At 37.2% G+C, this 17,074-nt stretch overlaps 1 long non-coding RNA gene across 2 annotated transcripts; it reads right to left on the reverse strand.

Annotated features, from left to right (window-relative positions):
- Positions 1 to 1,520: 1,520 nt before the first annotated feature.
- LOC108000954 (uncharacterized) lies at positions 1,521 to 17,066 on the reverse strand. 2 transcript variants are annotated; one of them, XR_009830824.1, is made up of 4 exons: positions 16,694 to 17,066; positions 15,548 to 16,579; positions 2,049 to 14,833; positions 1,521 to 1,879 (listed from the first exon to the last, which is right to left on the reverse strand). It is a non-coding gene; the product is annotated as an uncharacterized LOC108000954 (long non-coding RNA). The 2 variants fall into 2 exon arrangements; XR_009830825.1 differs by lacking the exon at positions 1,521 to 1,879 and having other exon boundaries at positions 8,720 to 11,717; positions 12,157 to 14,833.
- Between the last annotated feature and the right edge of the window lie 8 nt (positions 17,067 to 17,074).

The following is a 17,074-nucleotide window of genomic DNA, read 5'->3' on the forward strand; positions in this document are numbered from 1 at the left end:
TGAAAAGGAAGATTTTTTAGGAAGGAGGAAATTTGAATAGTATTGATTCGATCGATATTTCGAAAAATTTTTAAATTCAGTGTAATTAAATATTCTTTAAGATTTAAGGTGAAATAAAAAATTTTGTAATTGAAGTAAATTAAGAGTTTATTAATTTTGTGGAAAGGAAGATTTTTTAGGAAGGAGAAAATTTGAATAGTATTGATTCGATCGATATTTCGAAAAATTTTTAAATTCAGTGTAATTAAATATTCTTTAAGGTTTAAGGTGAAATAAAAAATTTTGTAATTGAAGTAAATTAAGAGTTTATTAATTTTGTGGAAAGGAAGATTTTTTAGGAAGGAGAAAATTTGAATAGTATTGATTCGATCGATATTTCGAAAAATTTTTAAATTCAGTGTAATTAAATATTCTTTAAGGTTTAAGGTGAAATAAAAAATTTTGTAATTGAACGAAATTAAAAGTTTATTAATTTTGTGGAAAGGAAGATTTTTTAGGAAAGAGGAAATTTGAATAGGATTGATTCGATCGATATTTCGAAAAATTTTTAAATTCAGTGTAATTAAATATTCTTTAAGATTTAAGGTGAAATAAAAAATTTTGTAATTGAACGAAATTAAAAGTTTATTAATTTTGTGGAAAGGAAGATTTTTTAGGAAAAAGGAAATTTGAATAGTATTGATTCGATCGATATTTCGAAAAATTTTTTAATTTAGTTTAATTAAATATTTTTTAAAATTTAAGGTGAAATAAAAAATTTTGTAATTGAATTAAATTAAGAGTTTATTAATTTTTTGGAAAGGAAGATTTTTTAGGAAGGAGGAAATTTGAAAAGGATTGATTCGATCGATATTACGAAAAATTTTTAAATTTAATTTAATTAAATACTCTTTAAGGTTTAAAGTGAAATAAAAAATTTTGTAATTGAACGAAATTAAGAGTTTATTAATTTTGTGGAAAGGAAGATTTTTTAGGAAGGAGGAAATTTGAATAGGATTGATTCGATCGATATTACGAAAAATTTTTAAATTTAATTTAATTAAATACTCTTTAAGGTTTAAAGTGAAATAAAAAATTTTGTAATTAAATTAAGAGTTTATTAATTTTGTGGAAAGGAAGATTTTTTAGGAAGAAGAAAATTTGAATAGGATTGATTCGATCGATATTTCGAAAAATTTTTAAATTTAATTTAATTAAATATTCTTTAAGGTGAAATAAAAAATTTTGTAATTGAACGAAATTACGAATTTATTAATTTTGTGGGAAGGAAAATTTTTTAGGAAGAAATTCAGTATAATTAAAAATTCTTTAAGCTTTAAGATGAAATTAAAAATTTTGTAATTGGATAAGATTAAAAGTTGTTAATTTTGTGGAGAAGAAGATTTTTTAGAGAGAGAGAAATTTGTTTGATATCGATTCGATTGATACTTCGATATTTCTTATTAATTTATTTTACAATTTTATTTTTAGAAAATTGGAATTCAAAGAATGAAAATTGAAAATTTGAATTTTAAAATTTACGTCCTCCTCCATCACTTCTTATTAACACAAGATTAAAAAAATTGCTTAATATAAACATGGCTTAATGAACATATTTATTCTCTTCTTGTCTGCTTTCTTTGTTTCTGTTTTCGAAGAAACAGGAATATTTCGTATTATTTACTTTATTTCCAGACATTTCGTGATCTACGTGGCTTAAGTAGTAGATTATAGTCAAACATCGTACTAACATCAGTTGTTAGCTGATCTAGATAAAACGTAATCTACAACTGTACATCGTCAGTTAGTAAACTTCATGCATAACGTTATCAACTCCTCTAATCTCGTGGATAACGTTTCTCTCTCTTTCTCTCTCTCCTCTTTCTCTGAAAAATGGTAGCTGCAACATAAATTAGAAAATTGGGAAATAGAGATACCAACAAATTTAAGAACAGTGGAATTCCGTTTTCACAATCACAGATAAAATGTAATATACGCAAAGAAAAGTGAACTTTATCGAAATTTAATTCACAAGGGCTATCTCTTTAATAAATTTAAAGAAAGCTTACCAATTAAGAAAGAAGAAGAAGAAGAAAAAAAAGTCAAAGATAATTCCGAAGAATGAATGAAATTTTGTAAATATATTATAAATCAACTCCAAATTATCTAACTTTTATCTAATATATTCTACTTTTATAATTAAAGTCAAATTCGATTCCAGCTACATCCTTGCGTAACGATCTTTCTTTCTTATTCTTTTTAAAGGCTTGACAAGAATTTTATAAAATTATATCGAAAAATATCTTCCTTTCGCAATTCAATTCACTTTCACCAATATTAATACGTTGATAAAAAATTTTTAAAATCCTCCACCTTCTTCGCATCCAACTTCAATTCAACCACCCTTGAAATATTTCCCTCTTCGTAAAAATCCCCTTCCACCCCTCCGAATATTCCGAAATTAAAGCACGCTTCCTATCCAATCCCCCTCCCCTCGTCACTCTCCGATTAAAAAGGATCGAAACAGGCGAAAATGACTCCCGAAAGGGACGTTATTAAGGGGTGCGATAAAAATTCGGTGCTCCACCACCGTGACGGTTAATAACCGTCTCGAAAGGAATTCGTTGGCGCAAGACAAAAGTCGGTCGGAGGAAATTTTTCGTCCGGTGATTACGATAATTCAATTAGAAGTCATCTGGATGAGGGTTGGCACGCGTGCAGCACGTGCGCCTTATGCCACCGACTTCATTGCGGCGGCACACTCAATAGGAGCCCTAGGAAACGAGTGACCGCGTCGCCTTATGTTCAAGACGGTTGTTCCACGGAAGAAAAGCCGAATTGTTGAACCAGCCACTCGTTACCCATTGTCACGGCAAAATTGCAGGCGTCGGGAACCATCCCCCATGATTTTTCTTCCTCATCCCTTCTCTTGTTGCTCGCATGCGTTGGAGTTGCGATGCGATTAAAGGCATCGAAGCGTGAGCTGTTACTTTTCCATCGATTTTGTTATTGTTACCGTCCACAGAATTTTGGACAATTGTTTATTCATCCTATTCATTTATCATTTTACTTTTCGAGTTTCTTTTCGTTCGTGATTATAAATTTGAGGTTAGGTTATATTGTTTGTCGTTTTGGATAATTGTCGTTTTTCTATTCAGATTCAAGCTTCCTTTCGTCTTTTCGTGATTATAAATTTGAGGTTATGTGTATCTTTTCCATCGATTTTGTTATATTATTATTTGTCGATGGAATTTTAGATAATTGTCGTTTTTCTATTCAGATTCAAGCTTCCTTTCGTCTTTTCGTGATTATAAATTTGAGGTTATGTGTATCTTTTCCATCGATTTTGTTATATTATTTGTCGATGGAATTTTGGATAATTGTCGTTCCTTTATTCGTTTATTGATTCAGATTCATGCTTCTTTCTATCTTTTCGTTCGTGAATATAAAATTTGGGGTTAGGTTAGACGTATCTTTTCATCAACGAATACGAATTAAGAATCAAGTTACTTCGACTTATCATTCAAAGTCTCTGAGATATAAAGATCAACTGTAATAATAGTTACGAATAAATTCAAGTATTCGAAGAAACGTATCGTTCTAATCAATGATTTAATAAACAAGTTTAAGAAAGTATTGTTTATCGAACAAATCCCATGGAAATGTACGAACGATGTTAGTACGGAGAGACAATGTTCGGAAAACAAATGGCGCCGATTAAAAAACATTTGGCACGTGCCTTTTGTATACGTTAATGGCACAAAAGCATATGCGCCTCGTATCAGTAGAACAATATATACAAAGACCACCTTATGTTCAAGACGGGTGTTCAAGATGGGGTGGTGCTTGGTGGAAGGCTGTCATCTCGACAAGAATCGTTATTCCTCGTTTCATACGAGGACAACACTTGTGCCTTTTCTAAAATTATTATTCAATTTTCCATCGATTTTGTTATATTATTGTTTGTCGATGGAATTTTGGATAATTGTCATTTTTCTATTCGTTTATCGATTTAGATTCAAGCTTCCTTCCGTCTTTTCGTTCGTGAATGTAAAATTTGAGGTTAGGTTAGACCTATCTTTTCATCAACGAATACGAATTTTGATTAAGAATCAAGTTACTTCGATTTATCACTCAAAGTCTCTGAGATATAAAGATCGAGACCTTTGTCCTACCTTTGTCGAATCGATTTTAAAACCAACCAACTACAAAACACAAGAAACGTAGAACATCGTCGATTCCTCGCATCGACTTCAATTCCTAGATTCAAAATTCCAATTATTATTCCAACCACCAAAACCTCGTCAATTTCTCAACGTTCACGATATATATATATACCTCCTCGCGTTCGAAAACCCTTCATATCCTCGAACGAACCACTTCTACGCTTCCGAGATGAGAGACACTTGGGGGGAAACCACTCGATCCATCCATCGCTCGTGCATCGAGCAATCGAACCCAAGTGACGTAAGTGCGTTGCACCGTTTAAGAAACTTCGAAAGGCCACGCTCTCCTCCTTCGTGCGCGCAATCGAGAAAAGAGAGAGGGAGGGAGATGGAGAACGCGCGTGCCGGCACACCTGCACTGTTTCAGGGGGTAGCACGGGGTTACGTGGACACCTGGCGATCGGCCACCAGTCTATCGTCTAACGTAATACCATTCGATGAGTGAAGGAAGGTAAAAAGGAAAACGGCAGGGTATCCCCGTGAACCGTTTCTGGAAGGGGGCTGGTAGAGTCTTCCAGAGGGGGAGGGAGTAGAGTCTGACGACCTCGATACGTTGGAATATCGGTTCCACGGAGGTGGTGACGGGCACCTGGCCTCCTTTCGCGAATAAGTACGGTTAAATACGCGGAGATATATGTATATATATATATTTTATTTCGAACAATGGATGGCGATTCGGGTCTTTAAGGGTGTGTCGTTTCGATTCTTTTCAGGAAATAGGAGAGGAGGAGGAGGAGGAGGTGATTGATAATAAGAAAAACGTAAGAGATATTCAAGTTGTGAATAAATTAACGAGCGTTATATTGATTCTACTTTAAGGGAGGATTAAAGTAACGAGATTCGCTGTGACTTTAATTAAATCGAAGGGGGTTTGAATAGAGTCATAATTTTCTAATTATAATTTTTCGAACGAGCCATCCTTAACGAAATTTAATGGAAACTAACGATCAATTATATGCATGGCTGGCTCTCTGGGCTTAAGGGAAGGAACTTGTTTTAAAGTGGAAGATTAAGTTTAAGCAAGAGTTCGTTAAAGGAGATTATTATTATAATCCAGATTGTTGAAAGCTTGCACGAGTGACTTATGACTTTGTTTACTCTCGTAAGCGAAAGCTGAACGAATGAAAAGATACGTTACGATAAAATGTATCGTGAACTTTCACTTTTTAATATATTCCTCCTTTTTTGGGGGGGGGGCTCGTTAAATTATAATAAGAATATAAACTATTAAGGTAATTTTATTAAAGTAAGAAAAAAAAAGAAGAAGAAAACAGGAACAAATGCTCGCTTAAAATCATACCCTTTACCTCTGGTGTTGCAAGGAAACCTTATAATAAATTAATCTTTTCACGGAAAAATGTGGAACACGTAATAGCAGGTGTCTCGAATATCGCGCTTCAATTTGCGTAAAAACAAGCACTAAATGGGAAATGTAGGATGGTGCACGTTTTAAAAGTTAAGTGGTACCTACAACTCTCTCGCACGATCTTCACACTTTCACAAAAAGCCATCGATTCTTTTTTTTCCCCCCCCCTTAAAATTGAAACGAATCCTTTGAAACAGATTTAACGTTGTCTACTAACGTTCCTCTGCCATCGACACGTTGCGTCAAATATTAGATGTATATTACTCAGAAACAATGACGAATTTAGAAACGAAAAAGGATATTAAGAAACTGGACCACAACTTTCAACTTTCTAGAATTTTAAATATATTTTCCCGTCGTTCTCTTTCGACGAGCTCTTTAAAATATTATTCCTCCCCCTAATATCATCGGCCAACTCTCAACACCCGACTTCGCATTATACCAAATTACGATTCCCTCCTAAAAATTCCTAATTTAGGCAGAAAAAATAGATAAGGGCTTATCTTCCCAACCATTTTCCCGAGGCGACGACCCTCGATCGAAATTGATAAGTTCGCCTCTACTTCCTGTATCGGCCCACCCTGTACATCCTTTATCGATCGAAAGTCAGCGGGCTTCGCTCACGACAAAAGGGAAAGGTAACGACAAAAGTCTAGCCCGTGCCGTGAAATACAAAGAGGGTAGCCGAGAAGGCAGCTGGCAGGATTTTTATTCGAGATCTTTAGTCGAGGAGGCAAGAAAGTGTTTTTCAAGTTCGAAGACCTGCAGGCGACTGCAGGACACGAGGAAGAGGGGGAGTGAAATCAAAAGCCGAAAACCATTGCCAACGTGAATTTGCCCCGTATTCACGGCCAAAAATTTGCAGATGGAACCGTCCACGTAACGGCTGCACAATTCCCTCTCTCTCTGTTTTTTTTTTTAGGCCCATTGCGCCGTCTAAGTTCGAGCCACTTTTTTTTTCTTCCCTCAATCCTTTCGATCCTTTGATTTGAATTTAGATTTCCAAAGAAGAATGACTATCGCCGGTTTTAATATTGTCGACCAAGTTCAGATATCACAGGAGTTAAAGTACATTAAATTGGAGAATATAAATTTCATATTCTCTTCTTAAAATACTTGGAAATTATTAATTCGACGAACCAACTCTATGATAAATTCTACAATCGATTCGAGTTTTGAATCACAACTACAAGATTCTTAAGAGGAAGAAAACCATTACCTTCTCGTCTCGAGAGACATCTCTGCAGCGGCAAAAATTTTTTGGAGAACGATTGGATCAATAGAGAAGGGATCCTCTCGCGTACGTTATCCTCCCCCTTGACCCCTGTTTCTAGAAAAAAAAAGAAATAATTTCGAACGAAGGAACGTCTAACGTCCCTAAAGACACGTTACACGTTAAGGGTGATCCCTTAGCATGACAATGAGACATCTGTTTGGCACGAGCTTGCCAAGGGTGCGGAGTCGCCCAGCCAGCCACCCTTAACGAAATCGACCCCCCTCTTTGATAATCTTCGACGAATGACGCAAATGAAGCAAAGGAAACGTTCGAGAGCACGGTGCCAACACCTGGCCCCCCTCCTCGAAGGACGATCCTTGCCTCGATCGCACGTTTGCCACGCGAGAGAGGAAAGAATGCGGAGGAGAAGACGGATGATAGAATCGAGGGAAGATGTAATTTCGGATATACTTGTTGCTCTTTGATATATATAAATAGAGAGAGAGAGAATTAGAGAGTTGCAAGGATTTAAACGTGAAAGGGATTGAGATTAATGTGACTTTTTAATTTCGTTAGATTTATGGAAATATTTTTAAAAAATTTAAAGATTTATATATATATATATATCGATGATATTAAACGAGCTTTCGACTCGTGCTCGTTTCTCAGAATGAAGGATCTGGAAATGGAAAACTTGTTCGAAGCGTCGAATAAGGAAACTGGAATCAGGTGTACAAAGGAAAGAGGAATTTTTTAAGTTGAAGTTTTTCTACTGGATTCGACCGATTTAAAAAATGGGGAATTACCGACGGTTTTCCAAGTAAACGGGCCCCCTCGTCCAGTTATTTAAAAGTTTAAACGCCTTAAAGGCACGAAAAGAAGGGGGGCCGGAAAGAGGTGAAAAATTAGGATCGACATGCTCGAAATAAAATCGGAATGAATATGAAATAAGTTCTTTGGAAGAAGGGGCCCGTGGAATTGAAGGGAGCGTGGAATACATTTGATTTTAAACTATTCGACAGATTCCTTCGAGTAAAGGAACTTTAAAACCGTGGAATTTAAAACGAGTTTCCACGAACAAGAAACCTTGGCCATCAGGCTTAGAACGAGTTCTCTCGAGATAAGAAATCTGGAATGAGAGACTCTCTCTCTCTCTCTCTCTATTCTCTCCTTTTTTTATCCTTTCATTCGAATTAAAATTCAATCTGGCAATTATTGATCCTGGATGGTTCGTCTCAGTTGAAGTTACAATTATAATGGCAAGTAAATAGTAGAGTGTCGAGGATCGACTGCGATATTCGAGCATTTTAATCGCTCATGTAGTAATTTTCGAACCAAAATTGTTATTAAAAAAAATCTACGTATCCTCTTTCACAAGAATCATTACATTTTCAAATAAACAAGCAATAATAATCATCATCCGAACGAGCGATTACAGGATTAATCACCGCCCTTAACTTCGTCAATTAAAATTATCCGTCCTTTAATTGGGCATTGGACCGTCTCACGTTGCGAAAGGAACGTGTATATTCCTGTCTATAATATTGCGAACGAAGAAGTTCCAACACAATTAATCAAACTCACGCCATATGGCTACCCCTGAGCGCCTCCATTTTACTCGTTCCAACGAGACTTTCATTGTTGTTCCCTCTTTTTAACGCTCGATAATGACCGTCTTCGCGAAAGTGAAATCCGACCGAATGGAAAATGGACGAAGAAATTTGGTTTCAAAAACGTTGGCCAAGGAGGAAAGCAATATAGGCAATAATAACGATCGGCTGGGTGGAAACGTGTAATCTGCCTGAGAAATAAAGGAGAAATTGGGGTTCGTAACCGGAAGTGTTTGCCCTCCTTTTAATTTGCGCGATCGAGCCCTCGTTTGTTAATTGCGATATTTTTATTCTTTTTTTTTCTTAAATATCGCGTTAAATAAAATCGCGATCCTTGCTTTTTCTCTCGAGAATTTCAATTGTCGATGCTTGGTTATCGATCGAAAGTTACATTTAACGAGGATCCGTCTAATCTGGCCATTAAAAGAATTGATATTGTAAGAAATTTTCGCGATAACAAGCCCTTAATACAGTTGCATGAATTTTTCATGATACATATGTAATTGGAAAGTTATTCCAGTACAATACCAATTAAGGTGTTCACGCTTGGATCCCTTGCAAGCAAATCTGAAGATCGCGCGTATATATAATGGTTGTGTAAAGGGGGGAAAAAAAGGAAAGAGAAAGAAAGAAAGGAAAAAAACCTCTCGTTGAATTTTAATTGAAGTCTAAAATTTAAATCGAGGTTGATGGTGATTCTCTGAAACCACGGTTGACCACCGTATCCGCGCTAATTACATTATCGTTCATCTATTTATCTATCTTAACTTGAAATAATCGGCTAAAAATAATCCCGGATCTGTTGAGCATTGTTCCGCGAAAGAGAAATGTACAATGTATCCCGGGATTTTTAAAATTTATTAAACCAAAAAAATCGGGTTAATATCTCAATAACGAGTTATTATCGAGAGATTCCATTCGCTTTTCACGCGTCGTCGTGGTCGTCGTCTCGTGTTCACGGATCGAAACGATTAAATTATCGGCGTGAAAAAAGGGAGAAAACGATACGGAACGAAACGAGGGGGGGAGCAGGGAGGGAAGATGATTCTTCCCTCTCATCGATTTCAACCAATGAAACCGATCCCCCCTCCCCCTTCAGCCGGCGACATTCGAACGGGACACTCGTTAATGAGATAAGCTATGGACAGACAAATCATTAGAGCTGGAAAGTCGGGCCACCCTGTTTCGTTCTGGTCATTCACTCGATCAACCGCTGATCGACGATTTATTATATTCAGAGGCGACTGCAGACGCCGCTTCGATAATTTAATCTTTCCAAGCTTAACGAGCTACGATAAGACGTCGTGAATCGTTTTTCTTCACCGTGTGGCTATCGTTTCATCGGAACGGAAGTCGCTCGCGTATATCGCCCCCCGCTCCCGGATTTTCTTTAAAAATCGCTCTCCTTCCAGCTCCCCACCTACGAAATCGGGTAAAATATGTAACGTCGGATAATTACATCGCTCTTTCGATTTGTAATTTCATATCAAACTATTCACATTCAATATATATATATATATATATCGAGAATTGGAGAGATGGCAATCGATCGATGGTCTCGAATTCGAGGAACGAACGAAAACTCGGAGGAAATGAGGGACGGATTAACGCGGTGGGGCACGACGCGTCAAGAATTTAAACGGGCCCGGCGGAATATTATGCAACTTCACGCGCCCGTGTGCGCGCGAACCATCGCCGCTTCCGCGATTTTCGTTTCCAGACGTGGACGTGACCGCGTGCAGAAAACGAGCCGTGGGGTACACACCACGTCCGCGGTGTTCAATTCACGTGACGCCGCCGTTGCACACACGCCTCTGCATATCGTCGGGGAATGCGCGATTCGTTACACATTCTTCCATCGTTCTCCTACCCGTCTCCTGTTTCTCCAGTCCACTCGTTATGTCGTTTCGTTAATCGTTCGAGAAATAGCGCAACCGTTCGCCCGTTTCATTAAACGAAAACCATTTCTTTCTCCCTTTTTTATCACTTGTTCTTCCATTTCCGCGGTTAATTAAATGAAATTTAATTCAATTTCTCTTTTCTAGAGGAAAGGAAGGGCTCGATCCTTTATAAAATTACGTATCTTTTGAATATGCGCGCGATTATTCCTTTTTTCCTCGACGACTCGTTCGAAAGAATCGGGAGATTATGTTCTACTTGCGAGTGATCATCTTTATAATATTTTTTTACTGGTAACAGGCGTAATAATTAATCAAGCTTAATGCTCTACGTGATTTTATTCATTCGTATTCACCGCGGGAAATTTAAAATTCCCCTAGTTACCCGCCGAGAATTTCCAAACGATTTATACACGCCTGCCACGTCCATCCCCTCCTGAAAGTATGGGCTGAACGGACTAACTTATAAATTTTTATCGATCTCTATGACAAATCGTAGAATTTTATACGATAAAGGTAAATCTGTTTTTCTTTTCTCGCTCAATAATTAGATTTGATTAATCAGAGTCGGAAGCTTTATATATTATTGAAATTAAATTCTAATAATGAAATCCGCGTTCGTTCGAGAAACTTGGCGCGAGCAACACCGCGTTTCCTGCAAATCACGCGGATACTCGTGATTCATCGGTCGTGTAACGCGACGTTTTGTTTAACAATTTTTGCCAATTTTAAGAAGTTTGATTGGCACGGGATGGATAATAGAAAAGTTTCGTGCGAAGATTTTAATCGAATCGGTTCTTCTTCGCTGCCTTTGTGCCTCGACAAAAATATGCACGAGAGAACGAGATGTTGTCGTTCAAATGATTTGCAATATTTCACCAACATGATATATCTGGCCTCATCTTTATTCAATCGGATGTACGCGAGATACAACAAATAATTGAATGTTGTAATTCAATATTGCATCTACGATAATAATTTTTATGTAATTTTTAAAAATTAAAACGAAAAGTTATTCCACTCCATTCATTAAAATTGTAATCGTAACTTAATTTTCCTTATTATCGTATTATTCGTTCGTTTATTTATTCATCAACATTGATGATTTGAAACCGGGAAGGGGGGGGAAGAAAAAAGAGAAGGAAATCTCGCGAGTGTTAATGGGGGAACGAGGGGTCGAGATATCGTGGCAAATGCTATTACGAAAAATAATCGAGAACGAAGTAACGAAGGTAGAAATCGGTAAATCGTTTTCATCGTTACTTTTCTCCTCCATTGAATTCCATATCGAGCCGTAACAAGCCATGGCGCCGACCTCTAATCATCCGGAGGGATTTACTGCCTATGAACAGTCACGGAACCAACTAGCAGCCCCTTTCCAACGTTCCTTTCTTTCTCCTCTTTTTCTTCTTTTCCTTCCTGCTAAAGTCAAATTAAACAGAACCTATTTACTTGTACCTCATTAATGTTAGCGCCATAGGTAATAAACAAGTTTAAGTAACGGTTAAAAGACGTAGAGGAATTTATTTGACTCGATGTTTTAACTTGATGTTTGCGATAAAGAAAGTATAAGAACTTAATGTGTTGACAATTTTATTAAAAGGAGAAAAAAAAAAAAAAAAAAAAAAAAGTCTCAACTCTATCATTATACGACAGAAATCCACGATACGAATTGAACATACACGATCGTCCTTCGAATCTTTCGAAAGAGATTGAAAAATTCTTTGAATAATGAACCCTGAATATTGATCCTTTTTCCTTTTTATCGATTTTCGTTACACGTGAAAATGGGCGAAATTAAATATAAGGTGGATGAACCCGAAGGTGAGATCGGTTAACCTGAACTGAGTGAGATTTCTACCTGACTGGGTAGATCAAAGTCGATATAGAACCCATGTTCTGCCTCATCTACCGTTTGCTGTTGTGTGCGTAGAACTTCAGCGAAGTGAAGGACCTATTCTAACCGTGCCTCCATCTCTTTGCAGTACATCCCAGGTCCTCAGGGACGTGAAAGAATGAGTGGGTACCTGTGAAAGGTACCCAGAACTGGGTAGATGGTATTAGCTTATTTGGCGATAACGGTACCTACAACAGGAAAACTCCTCTGGGAATTTAGGAAAAAATTTTGCGCCGGTTTTAATAACACAAAGGAAGAAATGATGAAGTGAAAAGAAAAAAGGTTGACATCGTAATTTATCCCGTTCCGTTTCTCCCGTTCCCCGACGAAAGCTGTGAAATCGAGATGGATATGTTAATCTCGCGAAAAGCTTGACATTACGTTAAATTTAATCCTCTTTCCATAACTATTATTAGCGTAAAAAGTTATTATTACTCACTAGTAGAAACTTATTACCATCCGTTTTCAAATTTCCCGCCAAATCGTTCTTCTTAATAAAATGTAATTATCGATTAAATATAAGGTGATCACGGTTAATATTTATATCTTTTTACAGATCACGTCTCGAAATCCGTTTTTTCCCCCCTTCGATTCAATACACCTTCGAATTACTTCCAGCTCCAGTTTATATCCAACCCGGGACAGTTAACGGTTCGAATTTCATTTAAATCTCCCGCGAAATTATCGAAGCTTTCCTTCGATTAACCGGCATAGGAGGGAAGCGAGGTCGGCAATTTATTAGGCGAGGTTCCAAGGGCAGAATCGTGATGGGGTAATTGCCGGTTATTGATGGCGTGTAAAAGAAATGGCGGCCAGGGGCGAGCGAAACGCGGAATTCGAACGCCAAAAGGGATGGGCGAGGCGAAGAGAAGAGGAAAAGATAGACTCGTCCCGCTTGGGTGAAGCAAAAGTGTAGTTTTTTTTTGGCAAAGCGCGTTTCTCGAAAGGGTTTTTTGGCGAGGAGGGAAATTTTTCGAAATTGGCGCGAAGATGAGGTGTGCTCGGGAATGGGCGCAATTTGGTTGGTGATGTATCGGCCGAGGTTGGGTCGTGTTGATGGAGTGAATCGAGTAAATGGTTAATGGTAATTTGGTTAATTCGCTGTAACTTAATACGGTTATTCGGTTTATGGTTAATCTTCGTTAAGTTAATGACCGGGCTCGATTATTTATAACGGTCGATTCGTATAATACGGATTAATTTATCAAGAAAATTGTTACAGTGTTGAAGCTTTCGATCAAATTCCCAGCCATTCCAACCTTAAAAACGCGTAATCTACATCGCATATTTCACAAAAATATATATATATATATATATATGCTGAAATACAAGATCAATTTTATCGTTCAATTAATTATTAAAAAATGATGACCTGATGCCGATACTTTTTCACCTTTGAATAACATTATTAATCGGAGATGATCGATAAAAATGTTAAAGAAATCACGATTAAACGACAATCCTGCGTGAAGAAAGAGAGAGACAGCGAAAGGAAGAGAGGTTGCACAGCGGTTAACAAGAGAGGAACGAAAGGTCGAGGTTCATCCGCGTTCTCCTCTCTTATATCGCACGCACGTACGCAACCACCTCGCGAGCGGCAAATCGCGGGTTACGAGCCGAAGGAATTCCACGGCTACCCCCATTAAGGCCGATCCCCTTTGGCCGGCTGTGCAACAGTGAACGCCGTGCCGACAGAGAGACGAAATCGAAAGGTTGGGGTCAGAGCACAGGGCCCAGATCACGTGTACACCCACACGGACCCCGCGAGGAAACACGTTTGCCACGCTCTTCTGTGCAAATGCCTGTGTACGTGGACAGATTTTCACTGTTGTATGCGTGTACGTACGATATATAGCGTACTTGCACTCCTTAAATGTTGGGTCGTTAGTTTTCGTTTGTTCGAGATGTAGGGAAAAATCGTGGGTCGACTCTTTTCTCGTGTTAAAAAAGGGAGAGTCACTTGTTGGCGGCAAAAAATTTTATGAACGAAAGATTTTGAATTTGACGAACGATGAAATAAATCACGTAATGTAAAATGAACGTTGTCCGAATTGGATCAATTAATAATATTGCTAATGATTAATATTGATGTTTATCGGTAATAGTCATAACGACGATTCGAAGATAAAAGTGTTAAACGTATGAATCATCGATAATCGTGCACTTGGAATTATAATTATTCGTAACTATTATTCATCATCGAGGCCTTCCAACCTATAAAAGGGAACGATGCAATTAATATTTTGATTCGCCAAGTAACGAGCTTTAGGCTTATTAAAATATTGTGTATTATGCAATAATGGAGAGTTGAAGAGATTGATCATTGATTGGAAATAATTAATGATCGGAACTTTGTAAAAAGAAGGTACTTTTTTCGATAATTGTGTTTGATAAAGATGAATACGATGCAATTAATAATAATAATGTATACGAATAAATTATTATTTAAACTTCCCATTTCTATTCTTAGTTTAAAACGTTTAAATATTTTCAGCAAAATATATTTTACATTTCCTTTCAATTATTGTCTTCCTCCATATAATCCTCCATATAATTGACAATATAATCTTATTTTCTTTTAGTACTTATTAGTACTTTCTCAATTTGATTCTCAAATTGTTTTTATTATAAATGAAAGAATCTGTAAGAATAAAAAAATATACATATTATTTTAAAACTTCATTAATAATAACTAATTCAATTTCTTTCGTATAATCATTAACCAAAGAGTTAACATCTCAATGTAAAGAAAGAAAAATTATCTTATTATAAACATATATAACATCCGTTAAATAATTCCGACTAATTAACAATTCGTTTGCATAATTCTCCCTCACCAAATCGAGAGCCAAGCTCGTTCTCGCTCAAAAATCTCAACCCTTCCCATCTCAAATCCGCTTGACTCCGCGCGTGACGGTTGGACGCGCACGTTGATCCGAAAACGCGATTCCGACTTGTTTCATCATCATCGTGGATGCAAGGTCGTCGGTATGGAGGAAAATACCAGGCCAACGACACGATTCGATTGGTAGCCGGGGCCAGGAGGGGGTCAGACTAGCGGAATGAATGCAACAAGAAGGCGACACCGAGCGAAACCGACGTCGAAACGCGACAACCGAACCCAACCGACCGACCCGAACGCCACCTCTTAGCAATAACAGCAACGACAACGACAACGATGACGATGACGACGACAACAATAATAATAACAATAATAATAATAACAACAACAACAACAAGAACGAGCAGCAGGCCAAGAATCTTTGGCGGCGGCAGGAGGACGGAACAACGAGCGATCACGAGAAGAGTGCGAAAGCACGAGCTGAGCTGAGCCGACAATGCGGCAGGTACCTACCCCGCAGGCATTCCATCAAGATGCTATCGAAAGTGGCCGACCGCGAGGGCCTGTCCGGCGGGAGGGGAGGTTCTGAACAGGAACACGAGCGACAAAGAGGAAACGCTGGACGAGAGGAGGCCGCCGAGAGATATTAAAGGATGCTGAGCCGCCGACCGACGGAGAAGGAGGCATCCTATGGCGTGGTGGGTCCCAAGACACCGAGGATCGAGCCTGCGAACACCCGAACAGGCCCGGGCCTTTCTTTCATGCCTTCTTCTTCTTCTTCTTCTTCTTCTTCTTCTTCTTCATCTTCTTCATCTTCTTCTTCTTCTTCCTCCTCCTCTTCGTCGTCATCGTCGTCGTCTTTGGCTACTCGTTTACTTCTTCCTTCATTGCAATTGCACATATGAACGCCCTTCAAAACGTAATTGGTATATATTATATATATATATGTATTTTTTGATTTAGTATGGAAGAGGATAGATTTGTAGAATTGTTATTGCGTAAATGTATGTAATTTGTTTTTTTCTGATTTTTTAACTTTTGATTTCTCGTTGAAGATTGGCTGGTTATTGGATTTTTAAAGAATCATTAATCAATGATTCAACCGTTTATGTATTTAAATACAGGATATAAGTTATTGAATTTTCAAAACTCAACATTATGGATTTGTAGAATTGTAGATAAATACACATTTTCAAATTTTTATAGACATTGCGTAGACATTAAATATAAAAAAGTTTTATTTCGTTTCTATCTTGTTGGATTTATGCGGTTTGAGGTTATGAATTTGTAGAATTGTTACTCGGTATACCTCTGTTCGTAGAAATGAGTATCTTAGTATAGAAGAGATTGGTTTTGAAAGTTCTTGTGTTTTTAGATTTGTTCGTAGATTTTCAAACATGTATATCTTTTCGTTTATTTTCGTTTATCTTAAGTAGAAGATTTCGTTTGGCTTCCGTAAATTCCGTGAAAACAACTGTTTTGCGTTATCAGCTTGACATATGTTCTATATTTCTTCTATTTATATAGATATTAAGTGTAGAAAATCTAAAAATTGAATTATTTTTAGGATTAATTATTTTTATAGAGAAAATAAAAAGTTAATTGATATTTACATGTAGAATCATTTCCTATAATACATTGCAAAGAAAAATTTTTCACCTGTCACGATTCCTGTCAACTTCCAATATGACCTTTATCAATTATGACGAATAATGTCATCTAAAAATTCTGCTCACCTAAACAACACTTCCCGCTGAAACCTATTCACCACACCTATAACCACTCCCCAAAAATTCCTCACCAATCGTGCACACCTCCAAATCCCAACTTTGCTTCACCACCATCTTCCACTTTCATTCTTACCCGAAAAGAATGCGACTAAAAAACTTCGCCAAATCCTTCCATTCGATCCCCTATCGAATCGTTCGATTCTAAAACTTCGATCAATCGATAATAATCATCGTATCGAAATAATCTCACAGAATCCTTCTTCTGAAAACTTTATAAAATTTTTTCATTATCGAAAATCTGTACAATCAA

Source organism: Apis cerana, linkage group LG8 (genome assembly GCF_029169275.1).
Source record: "Apis cerana isolate GH-2021 linkage group LG8, AcerK_1.0, whole genome shotgun sequence".
Taxonomy (NCBI): domain Eukaryota; kingdom Metazoa; phylum Arthropoda; class Insecta; order Hymenoptera; family Apidae; genus Apis; species Apis cerana.